Genomic DNA, 15,024 nt, shown 5'->3' with positions numbered 1-15,024 from the left:
GCACACCAGAGAAGGAACAGAGGGAAAAATCTGCTGATGAGATGGATGTGGGTGGTTGAGAAGCAGATTGCTCTCTCGCTCACTCACTTCATAGTTTAGGGGTGAGGAGCAGGGCAGGGAAAGAGGCAGATGGATCAATGCCTGAGGATTTACCTAAAGTGTCCCATGAGAGGTGCTCTTGGCCATCTTATCAGCAACCAACCATCAGGATACAGCTTCCAAAATTGCCCACGCCAAGTCTGCTGAAGCCACTCACCCTCAGACTCTCACCTTTCTCTGCAAGGATGTGTGAGATTTTCTCCCACTCCACCCATTCAGTTTCTCAGTGGACACCATTAATTTTTAGCCTGGGTCTCTCAAGCCACACCCGCTTCTCAGGAAGTGAGGAACATCTTGAGAACTTCGTGCATGGCCTGGAGAAAGCTGATAGAGAAAGCTTTCCCCCTTTCTCATAGCACTACAATTCGTGGGCTTCCTAAGAAGCTCAACACTGGAAGAGTCAGGGCAGAAAAAAGAAAGTCCTTCATGCAACGCATAGTCTTTCTTTTTTATTTCTTTTCTGAGATTTTTCAAGTTAGCAAAAATTACCTAATAATGAACAAGACACATAAGACACAACACCATGAGCTTAACCCCAGTAAACAGTGTGATGCAGCAGCAAAAACCAGTATTGCTGTTCTAGGCTGCATCAACAGAAGTCTAGTGTCCAGATCTAGGGAAGAAATAGTAGCATTCCATTCTGGCTTGGTCAGACCACACCTGAAGTGCTGGGTCCAATTCTGGGCACCACAATTTAAGGTAGTTCTTGGCACCATTTCTGGCCACCATTTTGACTTCTTTGCAGGTGTAGTTAGTGGTGTCAGTAACACAGGAACACAGAGTTTCTTCAGATGGTGGATAGAATAACCAGATGCACAAATATATGATGGGGGACACCTGGCTTGACAGACGTGTGTGTTGAAAGAGGCCAAGGGTCTTGGTAGGACACAACCTGAGCATGAGCCAATAGTGTGATGCAGGAGATTCAGAGTCAAAGCAGCTGAATGAATCATAGAATCATAGAATCATAGAGTTGGAAGAGACCACAAGGGCCATTGAGTCCAACCCCCTGCCAAGCAGGAAACACCATCAGAGCACTCCTGACATATGGTTGTCAAGCCTCTGCTTAAAGACCTCCAAAGTAGGAGACTCCAGCACACTCCTTGGCAGCAAATTCCACTGTCGAACAGCTCTTACTGCCAGGAAGTTCTTCCTAATGTTTAGGTGGAATCTTCTTTCTTGTAGTTTGGATCCATTGCTCCGTGTCCGCTTCTCTGGAGCAGCAGAAAACAACCTTTCTCCCTCCTCTATGTGACATCCTTTTATATATTTGAACATGGCTATCATATCACCCCTTAACCTCCTGTGATACATCAGCAAAAACAAACAAACAAGCACGACAACTCATGGTCTTCTAGGCTGCATCAATAGAAGTCTAGCATCCCAATCAAGGGAAGTAACAGTCCCGCTCTATTCTGCCTTGGTCAGACCACACCTGAAGTCCAGTGTCCAGTTCTGGGTGCCCCATTTAAGAAGGATGTTGACAAACTGGAACTTGTGCAGAGGAGGGCAACCAAGATGATCAAGGGTCTGGAAACAAAGCCTTATGAGGAATGCTTGAAGGAGATGTGTATGTTTAGGCTGGAAAAGAGGAGACTGAGAGCCATCTTCAAATATCTGAAGGGCTGTCCCATGGAAGATGGAGTAAGCTTGAGGACAAATGAGAGGAAGGGCAAAGAAGAAAAGGTGTGTGACTGTTGTTGTTGTTCCCTGGTCCTACTTGTGGGCTCCTTATATAACAGGAATCCGACTGACTGCTGCAAGAACAGGACAATGGTCCAGAAGAGCCCTTCTTTGGCCTTATCCAAAGGCTCTTCTTGCATGGTGAAAATGGGTGGAGGAATTGAGCAACTGAGAACTCAGCCCCAGGAACCAAAGGATGCCAAGAGGACTTTCACACTCTGCAAACAGGTTTAGTAAGTTTTCAGCAAGTTCTTTGGCTGTGCCCAAAAAATATGTGCTAATTTAGAGGCAAACAACTAAATTTCTTTTCTAAGCACCTATCCCCTGGTGGTCCTTCTCACCTCCCACGGCTGATGGGAACCCTTCGCCTGTCTTTGAAGTGGTCTTTTTACCTCCTCAGAGGAGGAGATCAGCTGATGTTTAGGCCTGGCACAGCTGTGGGAAAGCTGGTGGCATTCCCGATGTGAGAGAGACGCGGAAGGATGCAGCCAACTGCCTGCTTACCCAAATCCTGTGAGTGTGCCCACCTAGGTGTGATGGTATAAGGCTTAGGGACTCATAGAATTGTAGAGTTTTTTTGGGGGGTTCCAAAGGGACATCTAGTCAAACCCCCTGCAATGTAGATCACCTCCATTGGTGAGGCTGCGAAGGAGGGTTGTCAGGTTTCTAGGGCTGACCTAAAGGCTCCAGTTTTACCTGGAGGACTGCAGGCGGCAGGTGTGTGTATGTGTGTATGGGGGGGGGGTTGAATCTCCAAATGGGCGAGAGTGCAAGATTTTGTACCCTCCAAGTGTCCCAACTTACCCAATTGTCACAGTTTTCTGGGGACGGTCTCGGAATTATGAAACCCATCCCAGCTTCTGATTGGATGGTCTCAATCGACCTTCTTACTTATGCATGTTATTTCAACAATCAATATTTCACTTAACGCCATTGCTTCCAAGTAGTGCAAAATGGGGTGCAAAAGAGATAAACTCAGTTCTAATTCCATGCCCTATTGAATATCTCAGTGGTTTCTGTACTGGAGCATCTCAGAGGATCAGAATTTACATTTCTCCCTCGGGAAACAGCCACCATGGGCAACTACCCAAGCTGGAATCCGCCAGAAAAAAAGTTGTTGCTTTTTACATCCCAAGGAATTAAATGTTCATTGAGGGGTAACTAGGGCTTATGTGGATTTTCACTGGTATTCCATCGTTAAGGGGTTTTAGGCTTCTGAGTGCCAATGGCTGGAAGCCACAGGAAGCGAGAGTGTTGCTCTTGTGCAGGGGTCAGCAAACTTACTGCGCCTCGGGCCGGTGTCTCCAGTACCAATTGCGCGGTGGGCCGGAGGGTGGGGGAGCGTGTGCCCATACGCATGCGCACACACTATTTCCGGCACACTTCCAGGTCGGAGGAGCACCGGAAATAGCTTGTGCGCATGTGCACAGGCCTCCTCCGACCTGGATGTGCACCAAAAATAACTCTTGCACATGCACAAATAACTCTTGTGCATGTGCACAAGCTATTTCCGGTGCTCCTCTGACCTGGAAGTGTGTAGCTGCGCTTGTGGGCTTTCCCCTGGGGGCGTTTGGTCAGTCCCTGTGAGAAGAGGATGCTGGACAAGATGGGACTTTGGCCTGATCCTGTAGGCTGTTCTTATGTTCTGAAAAGCAGAGAACATTTGCAGGCAGAGGGAGTATGTTTTCGTAGCTATCATCGTTGGCTTCCTGTGTTTGTATGTATGTGTGTGAGAGCCAGTGTGGTGTAGTGGTTAAGAGCGGTAATCTCGTAATCTGGGAAACCGGGTTCGCGTCTCCGCTCCTCCACCTGCAGCTGCTGGGTGACCTTGGGCCAGTCACGCTTCTCTGAAGTCTCTCAGCCCCACTCACCTCACAGAGTGTTTGTTGTGGGGGAGGAAGGGAAAGGAGAATGTCAGCCGCTTTGAGATTCCTTAAAGGGAGTGAAAGGCGGGATATCAAATCCAAACTCTTCTTCTTCTTCTTCTTCTGTGTGTACGTGTGCTTGTGTGTTTAAAAGGCTTTTGTGAGTGGGGTTCCCAAATGCTCCACCTACGAGTCTTCGATGATGATTGGCACCCCTTCTAGGTGCATGAGCTGTCACAGGAGACCTGGATGAAGCAACTGGCAGGTCCCATCCCTTCTTCACGCCCAGGTTTTCTTCCTTTCTTTTTCTTTTCCCCTAAGAACATAAACAAAGGCCAGGACACCAAGAACAGAATGGGAAAGATCAGCCTCCACCCAGTTCAAGCTATGAATCAACCCAGGAGTTGGCATGCGCTAGGCAGACGTTTGCCAGGTCTCCACTCCCATCCCTCTTGCCCCATGCCAAAGGCAGAAGAGGGATGGAACAAGATGGCTGGGACTGGTTTGGTGGGAAGGAGAGCAAGAAGCTGCCTTGCACCGAGTTGTATCGTTGTTGGTCCATCTTGCTTGGCATTGCCAACCTTCACTGGCAGCAGAACTCTAGGGCTTCATGGAGGGGTTTTTTCCAAGCACTGCCTCGAGATGCTGTCAGGAATTGAAGATGGAACTGTCTGCCTACAAAGTATGTGCTCTACCTCTGACCTATGGGCCTTCCCTCCTGTGCTGGTTTGAATTCTCCTTCCAGATTGAAATATACTCGGAGTCGAGAGTGGATTTCATGCTCTTTATTCAGCTCATAGTGGTGAGGAGGAATGGAAGTTCCCCCAGAATGTCTGCTTTATATACATTATTTACACAATGGGCCCCATGTGATTGGCTAATTCCGGGATTCTCCTGTAGGCCAATCCGGTTGCGGATTCACTTCCACCTAGAGCTGGATTGGGTGGCTCATGTGGACCAGTCAGACAGCTGCATTCTGGATCCTATTGTTCTAGGACCAATCAAACTGCTGCCTTTTGGATCCTATTCAACTCAGTACATAACACAGGTGAAGCCACTGCCCCAAATAAAATAAGTCACCCAAACTCCTTAGCTGAAGCAGTGCCAAAAATATGGAGACCCACATATCTGGATTCAGAAAACCCAGCAAACTACCAGCCAGTTGCTAATCTGGGCAAGGTTCTGTAGCGAGGCAAGGTTCTGTAGTGAGTGTCGCAGACCAGATCCAGGCGCTTTTGGAAGAAACTGATTTCCTGGATCCGTTTCAATCGGGGTTTAGGCCTGGTTTTGGCACAGAAACTGCTTTGGTCACCCTGCATGACAATCTCTGTCAAGAAAGGGGGAGGGAAATGTGTCCCTGTTAATTCTTCTCAACCTGTCAGCGGCTTTCAATACCATTGGCCATGGTTTCCTTCTGGATCGACTCTCCGAACTAGGGCTGGGTGGCACCACTTTGCGGTGGTTCCAGTCCTACTTGGATGGTCGTTCCCAGAGAGTGTGGCTTGGGGAATGCTTTTCAGCCCTGTGGAACCATCAATGTGGGGTTCTACGGGGCTCAGTCCTATCCCCCATGTTGTTTAACATCCACATGAAACCGCTGGATGGGTTATCTGGAGGTTCAGAGTGTGTTGTCAGCAATATGCCTAGGTATAGACCTCTGGGTATAGGGCGGTATAACAACAACAACAACATCTTGAAATAAAATTTCAGGATACTGGATGATTGGTTGGCATCTGTCTTTCTCAGGAGACAATGGAGGAATGTGCCATTGGGGGTGAAGTCAAACAGCACCTGCTGTGACTATAGAGACCGATACAGGAGAGACATGTTTTGTTGCAGCTGGGGCAGATGAAGGCGACCGCTGGGCTGCTGCAGATGCACCATGGTCAACTGGTTGTCCCAGTGGGAAGTCTGCAAGCAGGACCTGGGTGCGAGAACACTCTCCCCTCCCGTGGTTTCCAGCAAATGGTATTATTCAGAAGCACATTGATCCTGGTCATTGGTGTGGGGCTCTTCTCCCTCAGGAAGTGAGGGAACCAAGCCTCACAGCTCATGAGGTCCTTTGGTTGGTGAACTATTTCCCCAGGACTGCAAAGGGGTGGTTAGGAAAGCCAAGTCCTTCTTTTTACCCTGGTGTCTGGTTGCAGCTAGGAAAGCTCTTCTCCCACCTAAGATCTCACACCCAGAAAAATTAATTCAGCGTATCTGGGACAAGACTAGGTGGCATAATCTATATAATGGCACTTTTATCCATGGGTATAACTAAGCAAGGTGAGAATTTTCCCAAACCACCTCCCGCTTTGGAGAGCAAGCCAACACCCAAACATGGCAGATCTTCTCAGAGTAGAAGCTCTGTAAGCTTGCATAATCACTATGAGGAGAGAAATGCTGAGGTCCACCTGGAAATTTAGGGAGCGTTGAGTTCAAGCTCCTTTGTCTTGGAAGGGTTTTTATTATTTTCAAGTCACCCACAACCTTTGACTTCACGCCCCTGGGACCTCGTGCGTCACGACGACTCCCTGTTCTTGGAGAATGGTTCTTGCGGGAAAGGTTATTTGAGTCCGCAAGATGCAAATTGCTTTACTGGCAGATGCCAAAGAATCAAAGGGGATGTCAATGTGTTTAGTTTTGTTTTTAATTAGCCAGCTTTCCCCTCTGGCAAAACTGTTTCGGCTTAATCAGCATCCTCAAGCAGCTGAGCGTGGTGGGGTCAAATCGGTTTGTGGTGCAAGGCCTTATGAAGCAATTTTACCCCCTTTGGGGGAAGGGTGTCTATTCTGCCCCCCTCCCCAACGCTCTGTAGTTCAGCACAATCTTTTGGTTATGAGTCACAGTTGCCAAAGGGAATGGTAGTTCTTGGCACCATTGCTGGCTGCCATTTTGACTTCTGTGCAGGCGTAGTTAGTGGCGTCAGGAACACAGGAACACAGAGTTTCTTCAGATGGTGGATAGAATAACCAGATGCACAGATATAGGATGAGAGACACCTGGCTTGACAGAAGTATGTGTTGAAAGAGGCCAAGGGTTTTGGTACAACCTTGTTGTTTAGTCGTTTAGTCGTGTCCGACTCTTTGTGACCCCCTGGACCAGAGCATGCCAGGCACTTCTGTCTTCCACTGCCTCCTGCAGTTTAGTCAAACTCATGCTGGTAGCTTCGAGAACACTATCCAAGCATCTCATCCTCTGTCGTCCCCTTCTCCTTGTGCCCTCCATCTTTCCCAACATCAAGGTCTTTTCCAGGGAGTCTTCTCTTCTCATGAGGTGGCCAAAGTATTGGAGCCTCAGCTTCAGGATCTGTCCTTCCAGTGAGCACTTAGGGCTGATTTCCTTAAGAATGGAGGGGTTTGATCTTCTTGCAGTCCATGGGACTCTCAAGAGACTCCTTCAACACCATAATTCAAAAGCATCAATTCTTCAGCGATCAGCTTTCTTTATGGTCCAGCTTTATGGTACAACCTTAGCATGAGCCAATGGTGTGATGAAGGAGCTGCAGAGTCAAAGTAGCTGAATGGTGTGACATATCATCAAAAACAAACAAACAAACACGACAACTCATGGTCTTCTAGGCTGCATCAATGGAAGTCTAGCGTCCCAATCAAGGGAATTAACTGTCCCGCTCTATTCTGCCTTGGTCAGACCACACCTGAAATCCTGTGTCCAGTTCTGGGTGCCCCATTTAAGAAGGATGTTGACAAGCTGGAACATATGCAGAGGAGGGTGACCAAGATGATCAAGGGTCTGGAAATTAAGCCTTACGAGGAGCACTTGAAGGAGCTGGGCATGTTTAGCCTGGAAAAGAGGAGATACGATATCCATCTTCAAATATCTCAAGGGCTGTCACATGAAAGAGGGAACAAGCTTGTTTTCTCCTGCTCCAGAGGGTAGGACTTGAACCAATGGCTTCAAGTTATGAGAAAAGAGAGTCTGACTAAACATCAGGAAGAAGTTTCATAGAATCATAGAATCATAGAATCATAGAGTTGGAAGAGACCACAAGGGCCATCGAGTCCAACCCCCTGCCAAGCAGGAAACACCATCAGAGCACTCCTGACATATGGTTGTCAAGCCTCTGCTTAAAGACCTCCAAAGTAGGAGACTCCACCACACTCCTTGGCAGCAAATTCCACTGTCAAACAGCTCTTACTGTCAGGAAGTTCTTCCTAATGTTTAGGTGGAATCTTCTTTCTTGTAGTTTGAATCCATTGCTCCGTGTCCGCTTCTCTGGAGCAGCAGAAAACAACCTTTCTCCCTCTTCTATGTGACATCCTTTTATATATTGGAACATGGCTATCATATCACCCCTTAACCTCCTCTTCTCCAGGCTAAACATGCCCAGCTCCCTTAGCCGTTCCTCATAAGGCATCATTTCCAGGCCTTTGACCATTTTGGTTGCCCTCCTCTGGACATTTCTGACAGTAAGAGCTGATCGACAGTGGAACGGACGCCTTCAGAAGGTGGTGAACGCTCCTTCATCGGAGCTTTTCCAACAGAGGCTGGATGGTCATCTGTCAGACACACTTTGGCCGAGATTCCTGCATTGTAGGGGGTTGGAGTAGATTACCCCTGGGGGATCCTTTTCAACTCTACAGTTTTGATTCTAGAAAAGACCTCTCATTGATTGGGTTGGGAAGACATGGCCAGAAGGACCACAAATTTGATTTGGGGCTATTTGGATACTTCTTGGATGCCAAAGATGATGGCCCAGAACCAGTGCAATGGGATGTTTTGCGGCAAGAGCTCCTTTGAAATGACTAGGAGCCTAGCACTGACAAATCACCCAGGGATCATGACCACTGGTCTACCCCAGCATCCACCTCCCAAGGCTAAGCTGCACAATATGATAGAGGGGTTTCTACCTTTCCCTACCCTTTGCCTTTGGAAGGCTTGCAAGTCGCTGCAGGAGAGGGACTCTGATCAACATTGTGGAAGTGGGGGTTTCTAGGACCAAGCGGAAACCGTCAAGGTCCCTTGTTATTTTTGCTGTTGGGTGTTGGATATTATGAATGCAATCTTGTTATATTTATGGGACGGAATTGTTTCTTTTTTGTGCGTTGTTATGTTTGCTATCGCCTTCTTGTCTTCTTGCACCAGTTTGATTTTGTTTCCTGTTTACTTTGTTGCTAGTCATTTGGAGCGTTTTGTGTGCGTTGAAAAGCGGCTTGCAGATAAAATTGTGAATGAATGCCAAGGTCACTTGAGACCAAACACAATGCGCCATCCTACTCAGCAAACATTGGCAACCTGGTGCCCCCAGCACTTCCATCCCAAGGCACTTGTGCCCAGGTAAGTGCAGGAGAGCTGGCAAATATCTCCAGCATATTTATAAAAATAGATCCATTAGATGCACTCCTCCCAGGCATGCTCACACATGTGTGTGTGTGTGCTTTAACATCCTTCGCTCTTTGAGTGCCTATTTTAATTAACTTTTTTTCTCCCTCCCTGAGGGAAAGTCTACCCCAATTTTTGAAGAGCATTGGAAAGGCGCTGTTTTTGCTCATGCGTTTATTCATTTCCAAATAAAATATGTATTTTGATGGTGTCCTGTTTTTGCTTCTCGCTACCCTGCTGCCAACCTAGCAGTTCGAAAGCACGTCCAAGTGCAAGTAGATAAATAGGTACCACTCCGGTGGGAAGGTAAACGGCGTTTCTGTGCGCTGCTCTGGTTTGCCACATGCTGGCCACATGACCCAGAAGCTGTATGCCGGCTCCCTTGGCCAGCAAAGCGAGGGGAGTGCCACAACCCCAGAGTCATCCATGACTGGACCTAATGGTCAGGGGTCCCTTTACCTTTTTACTGAGGGATGGATAATATTGTTGCAGAGCTGTTGATTTGACCATACTCAGACAGTATGTTTCTCCAAAAAGTAAACCAAAGATCAGGAATAAGGGACTTCTGACCTGCCAGATGTTGCTGGACTCCAGCTTTGTGGAAGAGACATTTGTCAATAATAATAATAATAATGATAATGATGATAATGATGATAATAATGATAATAATGATAATAATAATAATAATAATAATAATAATAATAATAATAATAATAATTTATTTATACCCCGCCCATCTGGCTGAGTTTCCCCAGCCACTCTGGGAGGCTCCCAATCGAGTGTTAAAAACAATACAGCATTAACTATTAAAAACTTCCCTAAACAGGGCTGCCTTCATATGTCTTTTAAAGAGACGATAGCTGCTTATTTCCTTCACATCTGAAGGGAGGGTCACTAGCCAGGATGGAGGAGGCTACGCTCTGCTTCCACAGTCAGAGGCAGTGATCCACAGACACCTCAACCCAGACAGTTTGATTGCATAGACATAAGAATCATAGATTCATAGAATCACAGATTTGGAAGGGTCCACAAGGGTCATCTATCTCAGGGCTCCGTCCTCTCCCCCATGCTTTTTAGTATCTATATGAAGCCGCTGAGGGTTTGGGCTGGGTGTTCATCAGTATGCGGATGATACCCAGCTCTCCCTCTCTTTTAAATCAGAACCAGTGAAGGCGGTGAAGGTCCTGTGTGAGTGTCTGGAGGCGGTTGGAGGATGGATGGTGGCTAATGGATTAAGGTCGAATCCTGACAAGACAGAAGTACTGTTTTTGGGGGACAGGAGACGGGCGGGTGTGGAGGACTCCCTGGTCCTGAATGGGGTAACTGTGCCCCAGAAGGAGCAGGTGCGCAGCTGGGGAGTCATTTTGAACTCCCAATTGTTGGTATTTATACTACATTTTTAAAAGATTTGTCTTGAGAGAGTCTTTAAACCTCTTTTGTTGACCACCAGCATTATGCTTTTCATTTTTAAGTTTGGAATAGAGTACTTGCTTTGGAAGACGATCATCAGGCATCTGCACAACATGACCAGTCCAACAAAGTTGATGGTAAAGAATCAAATATATACCATACATAAAAATATGCTAAGGGTTGGTGAGTTACAAAATTTTGGCAGTTGGATCCTTTCAGCTCTTCTGGAAGATGTGCTGAAAGCTGAAGCTGGTGATGGAGGTAAGTTTGCCAGCCACACCCAGGGAGTTGCCCTCCCAACATAGCCTTTCCTGGAGCGTTAGCTACAAGAACATCACACCCGGGGCATGAACGACTCCCTAAAGCTTTGCTGCATTTCTACCACTTACCCCCGTTTCTCAAGAACATCTCTTGCTTCATGGAAGTGTTGGTTGGTTGGTTCCCAAGAAGTTCAGGCCTGAGGAACTTAAGCAGGAACTTGGTGTGGGACTTGGCTCTGGGACAAAAAAGTTCTGCTGTACCTGTTCTTCCTCTCAGGGAAGCCAGCATGGGCACCGCTTGTGGGAGAAAGGAGTGCCAGCTTGGCAGGTTGGTCACGGAAGGGCAAAGCATGATGGGAAACGAAAGATGGTCCAACAGAAGATGTTGCCTGCTGATAAGGAGAGGCGAGCGGGAAAGGTATTTCAACAAAGCAAGTCTTCAGAAGATTAGGAACTGTTCTGCAGGAGCACCCATGGTGTTCTTCAAGCTTTTGAGAGTTGGACACACACACACATTCTGGATTAACAGCAATATAAGTAATCCTCCTGAATCAGATTAGCAGTCATGGGACAAGGCATAGGGTAAGCCTTTATTTAATGGAGGGGAGGTTGTAGCCTCTGCCTGCCCCTTCTCAATAAGGGCATCCTGTTAAAGGGATCCAGGGGTGTGGATCCTGTCTGAAGCCCGAACATGGGCTAGGGTCATGCCACAACCCAAAGGGGACCTCTTGGGGTGCCCCTACTTGATGTAAGTCATAGGGCTCCCCCTTTTCTTGGTTTGTCCTTAATTCGACTCCCTGCAGATGGACGGGAGTCAAGATATAGTCTGGCTTCACCCAAGGCCTAAGCCAAACCACTCACATCTGTATCCAGTAAAATTGTGGCCTGTTTTAGCCCATTAAGCTATATACTTGTGTCTGTGTATTTATTGATCAATAGGGAACTGCAGGGCAAGGGACCTTGGCACGCTAGAGGAGAGGTCCTCTGGTAGATCAGGAACTGGCTAAGTTGCAGGAAGCAGAGTCGGAATAAATGGATTGTTCCTGGGACACCGATGAAAAACTGTAGCCCTACAAGGATCAGTACTGGGACCTGTGCTTTTAAACTTGTGCATAAATGAACTAGAGTGAAGAAAAAGCAGTGAGGGGGTCAAGTTTATTGGGTGAGACTAAATCGTTCAGGGTCATCAAAGCAAAAACGGGATTGTGAAGAGCTCCAAAAGCATCTGAAACTGAATCTGAGTTTCCCAACCGTAAAACGGCAAAAGCAATTCAATGTAAACAAGTTGAAAGTGTTGTATGCCAAGACAAAATATAAACAAACAAACAAACAAACAAATAAGTAAATAAAATAAATAAATAAATAAATATTTCGTAAATGTGCTAATGGGGTCTGAACTGGCGGTGATTGCCCAGGAATGAGAGACTGGACTTGATGAAAACATTGAGTGGCAGCTGTGAAAAAGGTGGATTTCGTGGTAGGGATCAGCAGGAAAGGAATTGAAAATAAAAGAGCTGATATCATAATTATGCAAATCTATGGTGCAACTGAACTTGGAGTTTTGTGTGCAGTTCTGGTTGCCTCATCCCAAAAAGGATATTGCAGAGTTGGGAAAGATTCAGAAAAGGGCAACTAAAATGAATCAGGTGGTGGAGCAACTCCCCTATGAGGAATGGTTACAACATTTGGGTTTTGTTTTTTTTAGTTTAGAGAAAAGCAGAGCAAGGGGAGACATGATAGCTAAAGTCATGCATTGACGTCCACTTCAGTGGATAGCGGACAGAGAGAAGTTTGTCTTTCTCTTTCATAACACTAGAATTTGGGGCTATCCATTAAAGCAGAATGTCGGGAGGTCCTGTTAGGATATTGATGTTCCGTTCCACCTTAAGAATAGGCATGTGAAGTTGTTATATGCCACATGTCTGTATATTTCCAGCACAGCCTGCTGGGAACTTCCGTTGTGTATAGCTTTTGCTTAAGCTTTTTGCTTGGACACAAAGGGGAGCAGACATGTTTTTCCTTTGTCCTGATGCTTAATAAAATGCTTGTAAATACGCTTTACATATGCCTCTCTCTGCCCTTCCATTGCAATGAGTTCTTATCTCTGCTGGCTTGCGTACCCAGCTTCTAACGGCTTCTGAAGCTCGGGTCGCAGTTTTGATGCTAATCCAAGGACCGGAGTTCGCCCAGCTGCCGGCCGGTGGGCTGGAGCCGGCTGGGGGCTGCTAATTGCCCCCGTTCCCTTGGACACATCCCAACAGATCCAGGACAATCAAGAGAAGGTACTTCTGGTGGCATAGAGTTGAATTTGCTTCTGCAAGAGGCAGGGATGGTCACAAACATATTCAGCTGTCAAGAGGGATTCAACAAATGCATGGAGACAAAACCTCTCAAAGACTCCCCGTCTGCCTTTGTACTTCTACCATCAGGAATACCAGCAGCTCTCCATGCTATAGAATCCAAGTGGCCAAGAATTAAGGCAAGAGCAGACTGCATACCCACCAACATTTCTCTGATGAAAACTGGGACGTCCCATTCCATAATGATACTTTTACTGTTTATACCCCACACATCTTCCTGGGTTGTCCCCGCCACTCTGGGCAGATTCCAACATATATAAAACATAAGAAAACATAAAACATTTTTAAAAACCCATGTCCCTATAAAGGATTGCCTTCAGATGGCTCGGGGGTCAGATAACTCCATACCCTCTAATATTTTTCCAATGAAAATAGGGACATCTTAAGGAAAAGTGGGACGATCGTGGGGCATCCCTGATCTATCCTGATCAATTGATCACCCAAAAGGCTTCCCCAAAGAAGCTCAACAACTCTGATCAATCCAGGGGGAAAAAAGGTCAACAACTTGGTCAATCCAATCGGTAGATCACTGTCAGTTTTTTTTATTTTTATTGTGGGAGTGGATCCCAGTAACTTGGGAGTTGGACATGCCTGTCTTAGACTATTATCATTCTCCAGAACTGAGCTCTGCATTGGCCTTGAATAAGTGTCAGCTAAGGCATTGGCTCTTCTGGATAGAATCCAGAAGGGACCTGAAACTAATTAGAACACCCAATTCCCCCCTTGGTATCCACTCCTGAGATCAGAGCATTCTAGAGCCAGTTATGTGGCCAAAATCTCACCACTTTCCTTAAGAAATGCCTTTACTGAGCTGTATTTCCAAGTGGTGTCCATCAAAGTTTTGGATGATCACTGCAACAAGGTTCCTGTATGCAGACAGACTCTGCATTTGTGGTCAACCTCAGGTGGAAGACATCACTCAGCTGTTGGCCTGCCCCTTATAGAGAGACCCGAGAGATCACTTTCTGAAACCTTTGTTCACACAAGCAAGGAGGCACAAGCTGGTAGAAAAGGTTATGGTTGTTTTGTTTTTGTTTTTCTTGAGTGACAATAATAGCTTTGTAGCACACAGAGGGGACCTCTTATGCACCGTCTGCAAAAGAAATTTTGCTAACTCCCTGGAAAAGGGAGTTAGATATAATCGCTATAAGTTGCCATGGTGATTTAGAGGTTTAATCTGAAATCCAGCAAGATTCAAGCTCGTTGGTGTCTCTGGTAACATCTCTCTCTCATGTCCTGGATCTTGACTTATATTATGGATGGGTGTTCTGTATTATCTTATGAATACTACTGTTACACGTTTGTCATGGCCTCTGGCTACAAGAAGAACCTTATGAATTGTGTGGGGTGTAACATAAGCAGTCAAATACAACATTTCCTGTTTGCCTAGAGTGGACATGCAGGGGGAAGTTGGTCCAGCCAGTTGAACTTCCTGTTCCACCTGGTCTGCAGCATCCTTCCTTTGCATGTGACCAGGTAGATGGGCATGACCCTGGCAGACCCCACCAAAGGTCCAGTCACGCAGCCACCTTCCTCACTTGATGCCTTTTCTTCCCTTGAACTGAATTGTACATGTGCCCAGCAGCACATGGGTCCATCCTTACAAGGATGTAAGCCACACTGTATCTGTAACTGCAAGCTAAAGCCTGCCTTCAGGGATCCAACTGTGAACTGAATGTGAGTAAACTTCTTGTTAAACTTTTAAAAGAAGATTCAGGTAGGGAGCCGTGTTGGCCTAACGCAGTTGAAATAAATAGACAAAAAATTGTCCAGTAGCACCTTAGAGACCAACTACCCAGAACAAACTTAGTTGGTCTTTAAGGTGCTACTGGACAATTTTTTAATTTTTTTAAAAAGAAGCTTCTTAGGTCTTTATTCTTTTAGGAGGGAATCAAAGGGGTCTTACCAGGAATAATAGAACTTAAGAGTTTCTAATGAATCTGCAACTAGCTTCCTGCTGTGTAAAAGGGGAAATGTACTCTGCTGTATGAATAAACTCACTAGCGTGAGTTAGGAAGG

This window comes from Podarcis liolepis (genome assembly GCF_965112155.1).
Source record: "Podarcis liolepis genome assembly, chromosome: 5".
NCBI lineage: Eukaryota > Metazoa > Chordata > Lepidosauria > Squamata > Lacertidae > Podarcis > Podarcis liolepis.
Note: the sequence above shows the minus strand (reverse complement) of the source record.